This window comes from Ursus arctos, unplaced genomic scaffold, assembly GCF_023065955.2.
Source record: "Ursus arctos isolate Adak ecotype North America unplaced genomic scaffold, UrsArc2.0 scaffold_22, whole genome shotgun sequence".
Taxonomy (NCBI): Eukaryota; Metazoa; Chordata; class Mammalia; order Carnivora; family Ursidae; genus Ursus; species Ursus arctos.
In genome coordinates, this window is record NW_026622897.1 from 13,603,170 (window position 1) to 13,614,646 (window position 11,477).

The 11,477-nt window shown below is 54.3% G+C and overlaps 1 protein-coding gene across 6 annotated transcripts in view; it reads right to left on the bottom strand.

Moving 5' to 3' along the window:
• Positions 1-7,198, bottom strand: part of FXYD6 (FXYD domain containing ion transport regulator 6) — a 32,924-nt gene extending 25,726 nt beyond the window's left edge. For 2 of the 6 annotated variants that reach the window (XM_044386610.2, XM_044386609.3), the window contains exon 1: positions 6,838-7,198. The gene's annotated coding sequence lies outside the window, so the exon portion shown is untranslated. Of the gene's footprint in view, positions 1-2,337; positions 2,515-6,837 lie in introns of those variants that run through there. The other 4 variants (XM_026505666.4, XM_057316743.1, XM_057316744.1 and 1 more) reach the window with 3 other exon arrangements.
• Between the last annotated feature and the right edge of the window lie 4,279 nt (positions 7,199-11,477).

Here is an 11,477-nt window from a genome sequence, read left to right on the forward strand (position 1 = left end):
AGTCCAAAAAGCACACAGAGGCCAGGAAGGTGAGTCCACCCTCTGGCGTCTACCACCCGAACACCACAGAAGCCACGGGTCTTGGAAAGCCCTAGAAATGCAGGAGCCCTTTGCAAACCGGCTTCCTCTCCTAGATGCACAGGAAGCAGGAAAATGTGCCTAAAGGAGAAAGGGGTGCCGGACCCCCAACAGGAGCAGATCACCCAACTCATACCGTCTTACTGCCTAGCTCCTCTCCTTCCCGCTCTTCCTGGCTTCCCTCTCCTCCCAGTGGCGTCTCTACTCTGTCCTCTCCCTGCCCTCTCCCACCCTCTTTGCTCTCTTGCTCAGCCACAACCTGTCCTCCCTCCCGTGTGGTGGCTCTGAGCCTTCTGCTGGTCCCGGAGCTGCCAGATCCTGTTAACCAGGAAGACTCGGGGGCTGAGAGGAGATGGCCAGCTCGGGCCAGGAGACTCAGGCTTTCTCGGGGTCAGGGCCGGGAGAAAGCAGCAGAGGAGGGGTTGAATTTCTGGTCTGTGTTGAGCCTCTTGAGTCGAGGACCTAGGAGAGGGACTCCTCTTTGAGGGAATCTGGAAGTGCATTTCTCTCTACCTGCTTCCACAGGGTTCCTGGGGAGATGTCTTCCTTCTGGCCCTCCTGAGCTTTTCCCTACACACACTCGCCAGCACAGAGCTACATGAGGGAGAAAACCGCCCTCTCTTCCAGCTCGAGACCTATTTAGAAGTCGTGTGTGTGTGTGTGTGTGTGTTATGGTTGGTGTGTGTGAGAGCGCACACAGCGGGATGGTGGGGCGGTGTGCGTGGCACTGAGCGTGCTATGTTCCCTTGTGGTCTGTGTGCAGTGAATTTGGCGTGCATGTAGTGTACCTGGTAGGATATACATGTATGTGCAGCGTGCTGATGGAGTGTGTGGCACAACAGAATGCGTGCTGTGTGTGTGTGTGGGAGCGTGTGTAACATGGTATGCGTGTATATGTGTCTCGGTGTTAGGGGCAGTTTGTGACGTGCAGTCAGGAGGACTGGAGGGGGTACGCAGCCACCTCAGTCCCACGTGGGAGCTAGCTGTCCAGGGTCTCCCACCAGAGAAGCCAAGGATAACCAGTATCCAGGCAACCATGTTGGGGGAGGGGAGGAGATATGGAGGTGAGGAATGGGCAGGAAAAAGGAAGGGAGGCTGGGAATTGAAGAGGAGTTTCCATGGCAACTACCAGGGAGGTCACGTGCAAAAGGCTAAGTTGCAGAAACAGACACACACATCCACACATACACAATATGAGGGCGCTGGACCCCCGGGGTGGGGGTCCTTGCATAGAGGACATGGGCTGCCCACTGATCCATCTCCAAACCTGGAAACCCAGGCCCAGCTAGAGAGCACAACGCCCAGGAGACAAAGAAAGTGGAGACAGAGGCCAAGTTGGTGGACAGAAGGCACAGCAGCCAGCCCCCCATGTCTGAGGGTTGGCAGCAGGGGCCTGACCAGGCCCATTTCTCCAGCGTGGCTGCTCCCACCCTCGGATGCTTTCTCTAACCAGCCACCACTTGTAAGAGCCAGAAACAAGCGCCAGGAGCCCGGCCACTCTTCCAACTGTCCACAGAAGCCCAGGGAGACACAATGGGGGAGGTTCTGCCAGGGCCAGCCCTGCTGGGGAAAGGGGCTGGGCATGAGGAAAGGGGAGAATGGGGGATGAGGAAGGCCCCCTGGAAGAAAACAGGGCTGGATAAACAAGAAGGAGGAAAAAAAAAAAAAAAAAACACCAATGCAGACACTGTCATGAATCCCATGCTCTGGAACCCCAGCCCTTCTTTACCTTTCCCCCCATCCTCTTGTCCACCGCCCAGCCCCAGCCCCCATGCCCCCCCAAGCACCAAACCAGCCGCCCCATTTTGTGTTGCTGGTGTGTCTACGCTCGCATCCAGCCACCTCCCCGTCTTCACATGCCCACGCTCCACTCAAGTGTCCACAGCCTCCCAGTAACAAAGGGGAAACTCCCGCTGGATACAGGGTGGGAGCTGCCCCTTCCCTTTCTCCCAAACACCGAAGCCCCAAGCTTCAGGCAGCGGCGAGTGCGCTGCCGGCCACCAGCTTCGCCCCTACCGCCACGACCATCCTCCCCAAGGAGGCCGCGCTCCTCTTCCGACGACCACCTCGGTGTTTACGGGCCCCCGCGCGTTTCCGCCGCCCCCAGGCCGCCGCGAGTCCGCGAGGGCCGCTCACACCTACAGAAACAAACAAAACCCGGCCGCTCCGGGCGCGGCGACCGGTCCCCACCCCGGCCTCGCGCCCTCCTCGGAAGAGGAGCCCAACTTTGCCCACCCCCCGCCCCGCGCCGCCGCTTACCTGCGCAGCGCGGGCCCCTCGGAGACAATCCCCAGAGGACGCGCCGAGTCCGAGGAGCCTGGGAGTGGCGGGGCTGGGGGCAGGGCGGTGGGCGAGGCTCTCGCGTGTTTCCCGCCTCCCCTCCTGCGCAGGGCTGGGGCGCGCGGGCGGGCGGGAGCTGCGCGGCCGGCGCGTGTGGGAGAGGGGGGCGGGGCTCGGCCGGGCCGAGCTGGGGCGGGAAGGGGGGGCCCAGGCGGCCGCGGTGTCACCGGCCCGCGTCGCGCGCGCAGCCCCTCGGCTCCCGGCTCCTGGGGGGTGAGGGAGGGCGCCTCTCCAAGGGCGGGCGCGCGCCAGGAGCAACAGGAGCCCGCCGAGGGGGCGGGCCCGCGCTCGGGCTTTGCCACCAGCTGCTGCCTTTTGGTTTTCCTCTGGGGAGGGTGGGAAGGCAGCGAGACACACACAGTGACAGAGCTAGTGTCTCTCTGAAATAGTAAACGGAGGGGAACGGGAAAATAACCCAGCACCAGACACAGCAACCCACGTTAATTGGGAGGCTTGGCAATTAAGGGGAATGTGTACCCGAAGCATGAATGGCTGTGTCGTGGGCGCGTGAGCGCGCTCTGGTTGAAGTTGTCGTTTCCAGCTAGAGCCTGGTGAGGGGCGCGCGGCGGGGCACTCCCTCGACTGGCAGGTGTGCTGCCCCGAACCCCCTTTCCTGGCCCTGCCGGGCCACGATCCTGCTGCCACCCCAACCTCAGCCTCCAAATTTAAGATGACAGCTGAATTTCAAGATGTAAATCCTAGCTCTGCACCTCTACCTGGGATGTAACCTTGAGCCAATGGCTAAAGGACGCTCTTGAGCCTCAGTTTCCTCACAGGTGACAATGGCTGTGGAACACTCACCTCCTGGGAGGCTGAGCCCAGGAGTTCAGAGTGAGTGCTCAACAAACCGGCTGCCACGGAATGAAGCAGGGCTTGCGGGAAGGGGCCGAATCAGGGCCTGGCAGAGACCACAAAAACACAGCAAAGGCCGGCCAGTGGGTTCATAGCCAGGAAGCCATGCTGCCTGCCACAGGCTGCCCAGCCTGAGCCAGGATGGGGGCAGACAGGACGAGGGGTACCGCCAGGAAGAGACCCAGCCCTATTTCTAACACCCCCACCCCTCAGCCTCAGTATTTATTTGCAAAAAGAAGGAGACTAGATAATCCTAAGGCCACTTCTAGCTCTAACCCGAGATGATTTGATTATTTTAACAAATGATCAGGTCTCAAAACCCCAAGGCAGGAAATAGTCATGAATTCAAAAAGGCTTTGCACAGATTTGGAAGCCATAAGTGGCTCCTGAGAACAAGTGGGTAGCCCCGTCTAGGGGAGACCAACGGGGACGACAGTTCTGACCCCTTGAGCACAGGACCTCGCACAAAGTTGGACATGGTTCTGTGGGTGCCTCTGAAAGTGAAAGCTCTACGCCTGGCTCCAATCTTGCCAGTCCCAAACCGAGTCACCTTTCTGTCCCTGCCTTTTCCTCCACAAGTGAAGACTTGGTGACAGCTGTCCTCCCTCTTCTTTTGAGCTAGGCATCAGAGAGATGAAACCATATGACTTGGTAGGCCCACATCCTTGGGCAAGCAGATTAATCCCTCCCAGATGACCTTGAGTGTTGCCTTTGGGCCATTTCTCTGTGCTGCTCTTTGGAGTTCCTCCTAGTTGGGGACACATCAAACCCAGGCTTTGCTAGCCTGTTTGTGAAAAAAGGAACTCCAAAGCCGAGTCACCCGGAGTAGCAGCCCCTTTCCTGTCAGAGAATTCCACGGTGTTTGACGAAATTACTTCCCGGGAGCAGCTGCGGGCTCTGCAGACCAGCATAAGGGCTGCAAAGGGAGAACAGGAGCTACGATCACTAGAGGGAGACCCATGACTCGCCTCTCGAACTGTGCTTCTTCACAGCTCCCCCAGGAGCACCGATGAAGAAGTCTGGGGTTGGCACCGCCATGAAGTCCACACAAGCTTGTTCTGGGGAGAGTGGCATCTCCCTTCTCGGGGGAGAAGCAGCGCACCTAGCCCCCATGAAATGTGGGTGTGGGTAAGAAAAGGTCGCTAGCTGCTCCTTATTCTTTCAGTACATTTACTGATGTGAGGAGCCCCTCTGCACTGAGCCCTGGGCCAAGCTAAAGGGTACAACAGTGAAAAGAAAGACATAGTCCCTTATGGCTAACAAGCAAGACGGATATTTATCAACTAGTCCTACAAAGACGTGTGTAATTAAAACCTGGTTCAGAGCCCTGAGGATGTAGCATTTGAAAAGCGAGCCAAAGGGTCAGGAGGTGTTAAAGGGATGAGGTGAAGGAGCCAGGAATTGGAGTGACAGGTAGGATTGGAAAATGATTCCGATGTAGGAAGAGAAGCCACACATGCAAAGGCCCTGAGGTAGAAGGAGCATGGCATGGAAGAAGCCACTGTGGCCCTTGAGCAGGGGAGACAGGCTGGGGTAGGAAACAGATGCCAGACAAGACAAGCCTGGTAGTTCCTGGGGGAATCCAGCTTTTATCCTCAGGACAATGGGAAGCCACTGAAGGGCATTAGGAAAACTGTTGCAAGCAAGAACTGGGGAGTGGCTGGCTTGGGATGTAGGGGGACCCCACAGTGAGGGGTCAGGGGCTGTGAGGAGAGCAGTGCTCATGTGAAGCTGCGAAATGGGCCTGGCCCCCAAATGAAGAGAGCGTGGCTTCTCTAAAGGCCCTGGGAGCAAAGAGAGAGCGAGCTGGGGCGGGGGTGCCCAGCCATGGCGGAAATAGGACAAGAAAGGCCAGAAACCGTTTCTAAAACACTCCCCACGCATCCAGAATCGGAGCTATGAAAAGACCTAGGGCTTAGAAGGACAGCCTAACTGTTGGGAGCACAAGGGACGGCCCCATGCTGTAAAGCTTGTGCTGAGCTAAAGTAACTACTTTGTTACTACTGTGCTACTAAATACTAAAGCCCCATGTGGATAGCACTTTCTCGGCCCCAGGCACTGCAGCAAAAATAGCCTTTCCGGCAGGTCAGCGCCCCAGGGCACAGCGCTGCAGCCCGACTGACTAGAAGTGGGGGGCCAGCAGAGAAAATTAAAGGGGCAAGACCAGGAGTTTTGGGGAGAAACCCCTACCTCTCCCAGCAGATAACCCTCCAAGGTGGCTTGCGGGGTACCATTTCATCTGGGGGTGCAGACTGAAGAGTCAGAGCCGCTCCTGGCCACCAACTGCTGCTTTCAACCCATTCACCCTCACTTTGCTTTGTGAATGTACTTCCTCCCTGTCCCCCAGCCGAATGCTGAGCCCCCAAACCCCAGGACAGAACCGTTTCCTAACTCCTTGTCTGAAAGAGCTTGCTCACTTCCAAACCTGCTCCTTGAACCTGGTTCCTTCCGCCCTCCCTGGCCTGTCTTTCTTGAACCCCTGTCTTCTCCCTCAAACAGCTTGGGTGGGGCCCTTTGTCGCTTTACACAGTTCCTGGACCATCCAATCCAGAACCATGCTTTTACCATCCACTTAGGGCTGATGGCCCCACACTTTCCAGCCTGGTCCTCACCACCAGAGACCCAGAGGAGTAATGCCCAGGGACCCAGCACCGCCCATGCCAAATCCATCATCCAACCCTTCCCACACCCCAAAGGCGCTTCCCCTCTTGTGTCTTTCTTGAAGCCCTAATGACACTGCCCCCACCCCGTCACTCACCCCGGGAAAGCGTGTACCGTCCTCACCCTTCTCCCCCCACCACTTCTGTTCTAGATCAGGCTCTCTGCTGCCAGACTCCTGCTGGAGACTCGGCCTCGGTCTCCCCACCCCCAGCTATCAACTCTGGTATTTTCCGCAGCTCAGATGTGACTCAAACCTTCAGACACTAGAGTCCGACTTCTTTATACAACGTTCAGTCTTTACAAGCTAGTACCCACCCACCTTCTGTGCTTCATCTGACCCCACTCTTTGTTCTGCCTTCCCCATCCCATCCCCACCCCTGTCACCCCAATCCTTGCAAATGCTGTCCCCCAGCCCAAGAGGGCCACTCACAATGATCCGAATATGTTGCCTGCTTGCCTTCCTCCAATCTTTGTTCAAAGAGTTTCTCTGCTTAAAACATCCCCTCTTTCCCTTCTCCCCTTGTGAGAGTCCTGCCTACTCTGCAAAGCTAAATTCAAACATCACCTTATTGAAATTAAGGCTGTCTTGTCCGTGCTGTCATGAACGGTGTGGTGCCTCGACATTTATAACGGTGTGTATCATCGTCTGGTCTTTACTACATATAACTGCCTGCGTGCGGCCTTAATGGAATGGGATGTCTCTGGGGGCAGCCTGGCCTCTCACTCCGTTTGTAAACCCCAGTGTCTTGCCTGGTGACCCGTCTATAACTACTTGAATTCAAGGGGATTGTAGCTCACAAGACCCTGCGTGGCCGTGTCCCAGCGAACCTTCCCAGACTCCTCTTGAGCACTTTCTTCCTTGCTCTCTCAGCAATCTCATGCACCCGTACCCCGGGGCCTGCATACCTGTGCGTGATGCATCTGCTTTGTTCTCTCTTCCCAAGATGAAAGGATGAAGTAGCAGTGTTGCTGAGGTCACAGGGAGAGGTGAGATGAGTGGTGAGCCTCCCGGGGGCTCCGGGGCCAGATCACCTGCAGAGGAAGAGCAGGAGACCCTGACACGACGTTGGGCGTTGAAAAGCAGGACCTCTTCGACAGTGTAGGGAGCTGCGGGGACTAGGTGGTGGCAGGCACCACTGGTTCCCTAGATTTGCTCGGTTTTCTTTTCCCTTTCTGGCACTTTTTACTAACAGAGCTGCAATGTGCTCAAACTACTCATTCTCCAGACTTACTAGGGGTGTCCATGTGACCCAGTTCTGGCCAAGACGATGGCAACAGAATTCTATTGAGTAAGAATTCTAAGAAAGACATGTGACTTTTGCCCTTTGCACTTTTCTTCTCCCTCTTCTTCCTCCTCCTCCCCCTCCTTTGCTACCCCTCCTCTCTTTCCTTCCCCTCCTCTTCTTCCTCCTACTTCCCCTCCTCTTCCTCCTCATCCTTTTTTTTGTCAGAAATATGAATGTGATGCCTGGAGGCAAAGCAGCCATCTTGCATTCCAGAGTTCTTGTCACCTGAGAAAATTCAGCTCCCGTTACAGAAACCGTAGCTGGTTTTCTCTACCACGCAGCCAACACACTCCTCACTGGTTCCAATAGGGTGGAAGAGCTAGGCAGGACAGCCTTGCATCATGAGAAAGCAGAAATTCAGCACGAGCAAAGCTTCCCCGCCTAGAAGACCTCTCCCTGCCATTTACATGAGCGCACACCTGACACACGCCAACCCCAGCACCTCCCTTCCTGGAGCCAGTCCCCCAGGGTCCCCCTTCCTTAGCCACCTTTATAGCGGATCTGGATTTTGAGAAGGGAGGAAAGCAAAGGCAGGCCAAGTGGGGGAGGTCTGAAATAAAATTTCACCCTGTCTTCCCACAGGAAAACTGTAGCATATGTCAGGAAACAAGGCATGCCCGAGCATGCATGAGATTTGTTTCTAAGTGAAAAATCCACCCCAGTCCCATTAGTCTGGAGAACTAATTCTGCCTGATTAACTTAAACTTGCCGTGTAAGCGTGAAGTGTCACCTCAAGGTGCCAATCTCTAATTATGAGCACGCCTCTTCCAGAGCTGCTGCTTGTCCAAATTGAGCACATGACCACTCCTCCCCCCAGCCTTTCCACTCCGCAAATACGCACCCATTTGCCTTTTCCCAGTGAATGCAAATGGGAGAAACGAGAAAGGTTGCCCTTTGGAGATAATGATGCTGGAAATGCAATACATAATGGCTCCCTAGACAAGACCAGAATAGCTTCGTGTTTCTGCTTTTCCCATGCACAGAGAAGCTGACAGCCTGTTAGCATAAGCAGGCGTCTGAACTCCCCACCCCTCCCACAGTGCCTGGAGCCAATGTTTGTGGGGAGAGGCACCTGTTTATCATCATATACTTTTCTTCCAGCCCACTGGATCCAGCTCAGAACAGAGGCTGTAGCTGAGTGTTTGAGCCACCAGGAACCATAGGGACCCAGCAAGCACCTCTGTTCAGTCTTTTGACCAGCCCTGCAACCAGACAGTAACCCACCAGCCCAGTCAGCTTCCAGGCAAGAAAGACTTGAATCCACTTTTTCTCTTTTGCACCCCCCACCCCAAAGCCCAAGCTAGAGTTGAGGGAAGTGACAAAAATGATTTGGGGCTGGCTGGTGGCTGAACTTCATCGGAGAGTCTTGTGTGAAAGCTGAAGCCTAATTGCCACGAGGGGAGGGCAATTCCATGCGGGGCAAACTCAGCGCCTGTAGGTAAAGCTGCATTTCTCTCAAAGAGCAGACAGCAACAGCCAGAAGCTTGGCATCCTTGGGCTGTGCCTGGCCTGGCTTGGGAAGGGGGCTCATGTCTGATGGCAGTGGGCTTCCAAGACGGACTCCAGGCAGGTCAGCAGACCACTTGTGGTTGTGGGAAACTCCCTCTCTTGTCTGTTTATAATGGACTCTTGGGTTCATTGACTTCTCCATCTCTCTAAACCCTCCTACCATTCCGTTCTCTTTGATGTTGTTGTTCATGTAATTGCCTCTCAGACCAAAGGTATGTTTGATGTCCACCACTGAAAGCATTATCTCTATCGATTTTCATTTTTCAGGCCTTGCATGGAACCTTAGATGTGGCTGGTGGGAGGCGATGGGCGTAAAACACTCACCATTCTGGCCATTCACTCTAATATTACACATTTATATAGTCCTTGACACAACTCCTTCCCCACACATTGTTTAAAAGGGAGTCCATAATTGTCTTCTTAAGTTTAACTGAACCTTCAGCTCCGGCATCAACAGGAGGGTTGCCATGATTTGACCCAGGCAATCACCTGGGTTGGGTGCTCTTGGATGGTGAGTAACTTGAAGACAGGAAGAATATCTAGTCTACGTTTTTTGTTTGTTTTGTTCGGGGGTGTTTTTAAGTTTTTTCTTCTTCTGTTATGCTTTTAACCCCTGTTCCCCAACACTTGCCAACCGGTGGATGATCAGTATTTATAATGCAAAAGAGCAGAGTGACATTGACAGAGAAAACCAATGTGCATCAAGAACAAGTCCCCACAGACCAGCGCCGTGAGGTCCGAGCTGCCTTGTCTGACCGGCGAGAGAAAGGGAGAGATGGAAAGCCGGCTTCCGGGGACATGGGCCACAGCAGAGGCACCCGGAGGCTGCTCTTAAAGGATGGTAAGTTGTGTTTCAAAGATGGCCTCGCCGTATCTCCTGGGCTCTTCTGCAGCACCTACCACTGCGAGATGGCACCGTCTCTCCTCCCCGCAGTCCGGGCTGGCCATGGGCCTTAGTTTGAGCGATAGAAAGAGGCAGAACAATCACCATATAACTTTTTAGGTGGGGCCTTAAAAGGGTTGGAGCTTCTGCCGTTCATGTTTGGAACACCACCGCTTGGAAGCCAGCCACCTTAGAAGAAGTCAGACTACCCTGCTGGAGAGGGAGAGAGAGAGAGAAACGTGGAGAAAGGACTGAAGCCACCCTGGACATTCCCATTCCAGCCAAGCTCCTACTCTTCAGATCTTGAGTAAATAAAATGGTGGTTGTTTTTTAAGCCATTAAGTTTGGGAGCATTTTGTTTCGCAACCACAAATGACTCAAGCAAGGTAACTGGGCCCCACCCCGGACCCATGAATCTGATTCTCCAGGAATAGGACCTGGGCATCAGCTTTTTAACAGAACCTGCCTGGGACAGGGAAAGAGCTGAGCCTCCTAGTGACCTCTCCTGTGGACGGTTTCATTCGTGGCTCGCAGACTCAGTGGGTCTGAAGCCCTAGAGCACAAAGTGATCTGAGCTGCAAGAACCCGGCCAGGGACACACGTGGTGAGAGAGATAAGGCCACATCTTGGCAGGAACAGGGCACCAGAGAGTTCTGTGTGCAGAGCCCTAAACAGACCCATGGGATATCTGAACTGGATGAGGCCTTAGAGGGCGTTTTGCAAATTGGGAGCCCACGGCCCAGAGAAGGGAACTGACTGACTCAAAGTCACCTAGCTTATTCACGGCCTACTCGGACCAGAGCAAGGTCTCCTGAGTACTGGTCCACTCTTTCCCCTGCCCAACTATCTCTCAAGATGTCTGTGTCCTGAAGAGGGACAAAAGCAGACACTTTCTTAAATGCATGGGAAATATCTTAAAATATTAACTAAGCCATGTACGCGTGAGTACCAATTATTAATGTCCCAATTAATGTGGACATACCAAGAGTATCCAGAGTAAGAGAAAGATCAGAATAAGAGGTGGAAACAATCTGGGCTGCCTTCCTAAAAGAGTTGACCTTTGAAGGAAGAGGATGGGCAGGACTAGAGCAGGAATGGAGCAAACCCGGGCACAGAGGTTGGAATGAGACATGTAGGAGGAACTGCGTGATCTACTTGGCAGGTTCAGAAAGGCCTGCTGGGAAGGAACAGCGATTTATAAGATTCCGTCTAGGGTCTGTTTTCTTATCTGGTTCCTCCACCCGCAAAGGGGAGACAGGACTGGCAGCTGCCCAAAGGGGAGGGCCCATGACACAGACTTCCTGAGCCCCCACCCACCCCCCTGGGCTGCTAAGAAAGCTGACCGGGGCCTGGGAGACAACGGGCCCCAGAAACTCTATCTGTGAGGCTAAGGCTTCTGAACCTGGGGTCAGGATTCTGCTCTCCCCCCCTTCTCCTCTCGAAGTCCAGCCCCCCTTTATCACAAGAGGAGGCCCCAGAAACACAACCCAAGCGAGTTTATTTTTAGCTTCTCATTCTTTCCTAAGAGCTGCACAGAGCACGTAACTGAAGTGTTCCCAGCTGCTCTGTGCTGAGGATTGAACAAAAGTGAAGGGATTTTGCTTGTAGTAGGAGAGGTCAAGGTTGAGCAGACAGAAGAACTACCGTTGTGGTCAGAGTGGGTGAAATGAGTGAGGTTGGTAAATTTATTTCTTTGACAAATAATTCTCGCTCAGCGACAGATCGATAAGGTTGTCTGCAGTTTCCGCCCTGAAGAACAGGTTCTTTGGAAAAGGAGTAAGAGGCTGGTAGGATGAGCCTGGGGAGTGGTGAATTAGAATCCAGGACTGCTGGTCTTGAACGAGTCACTGACTTCTCTGAGTGTCCGT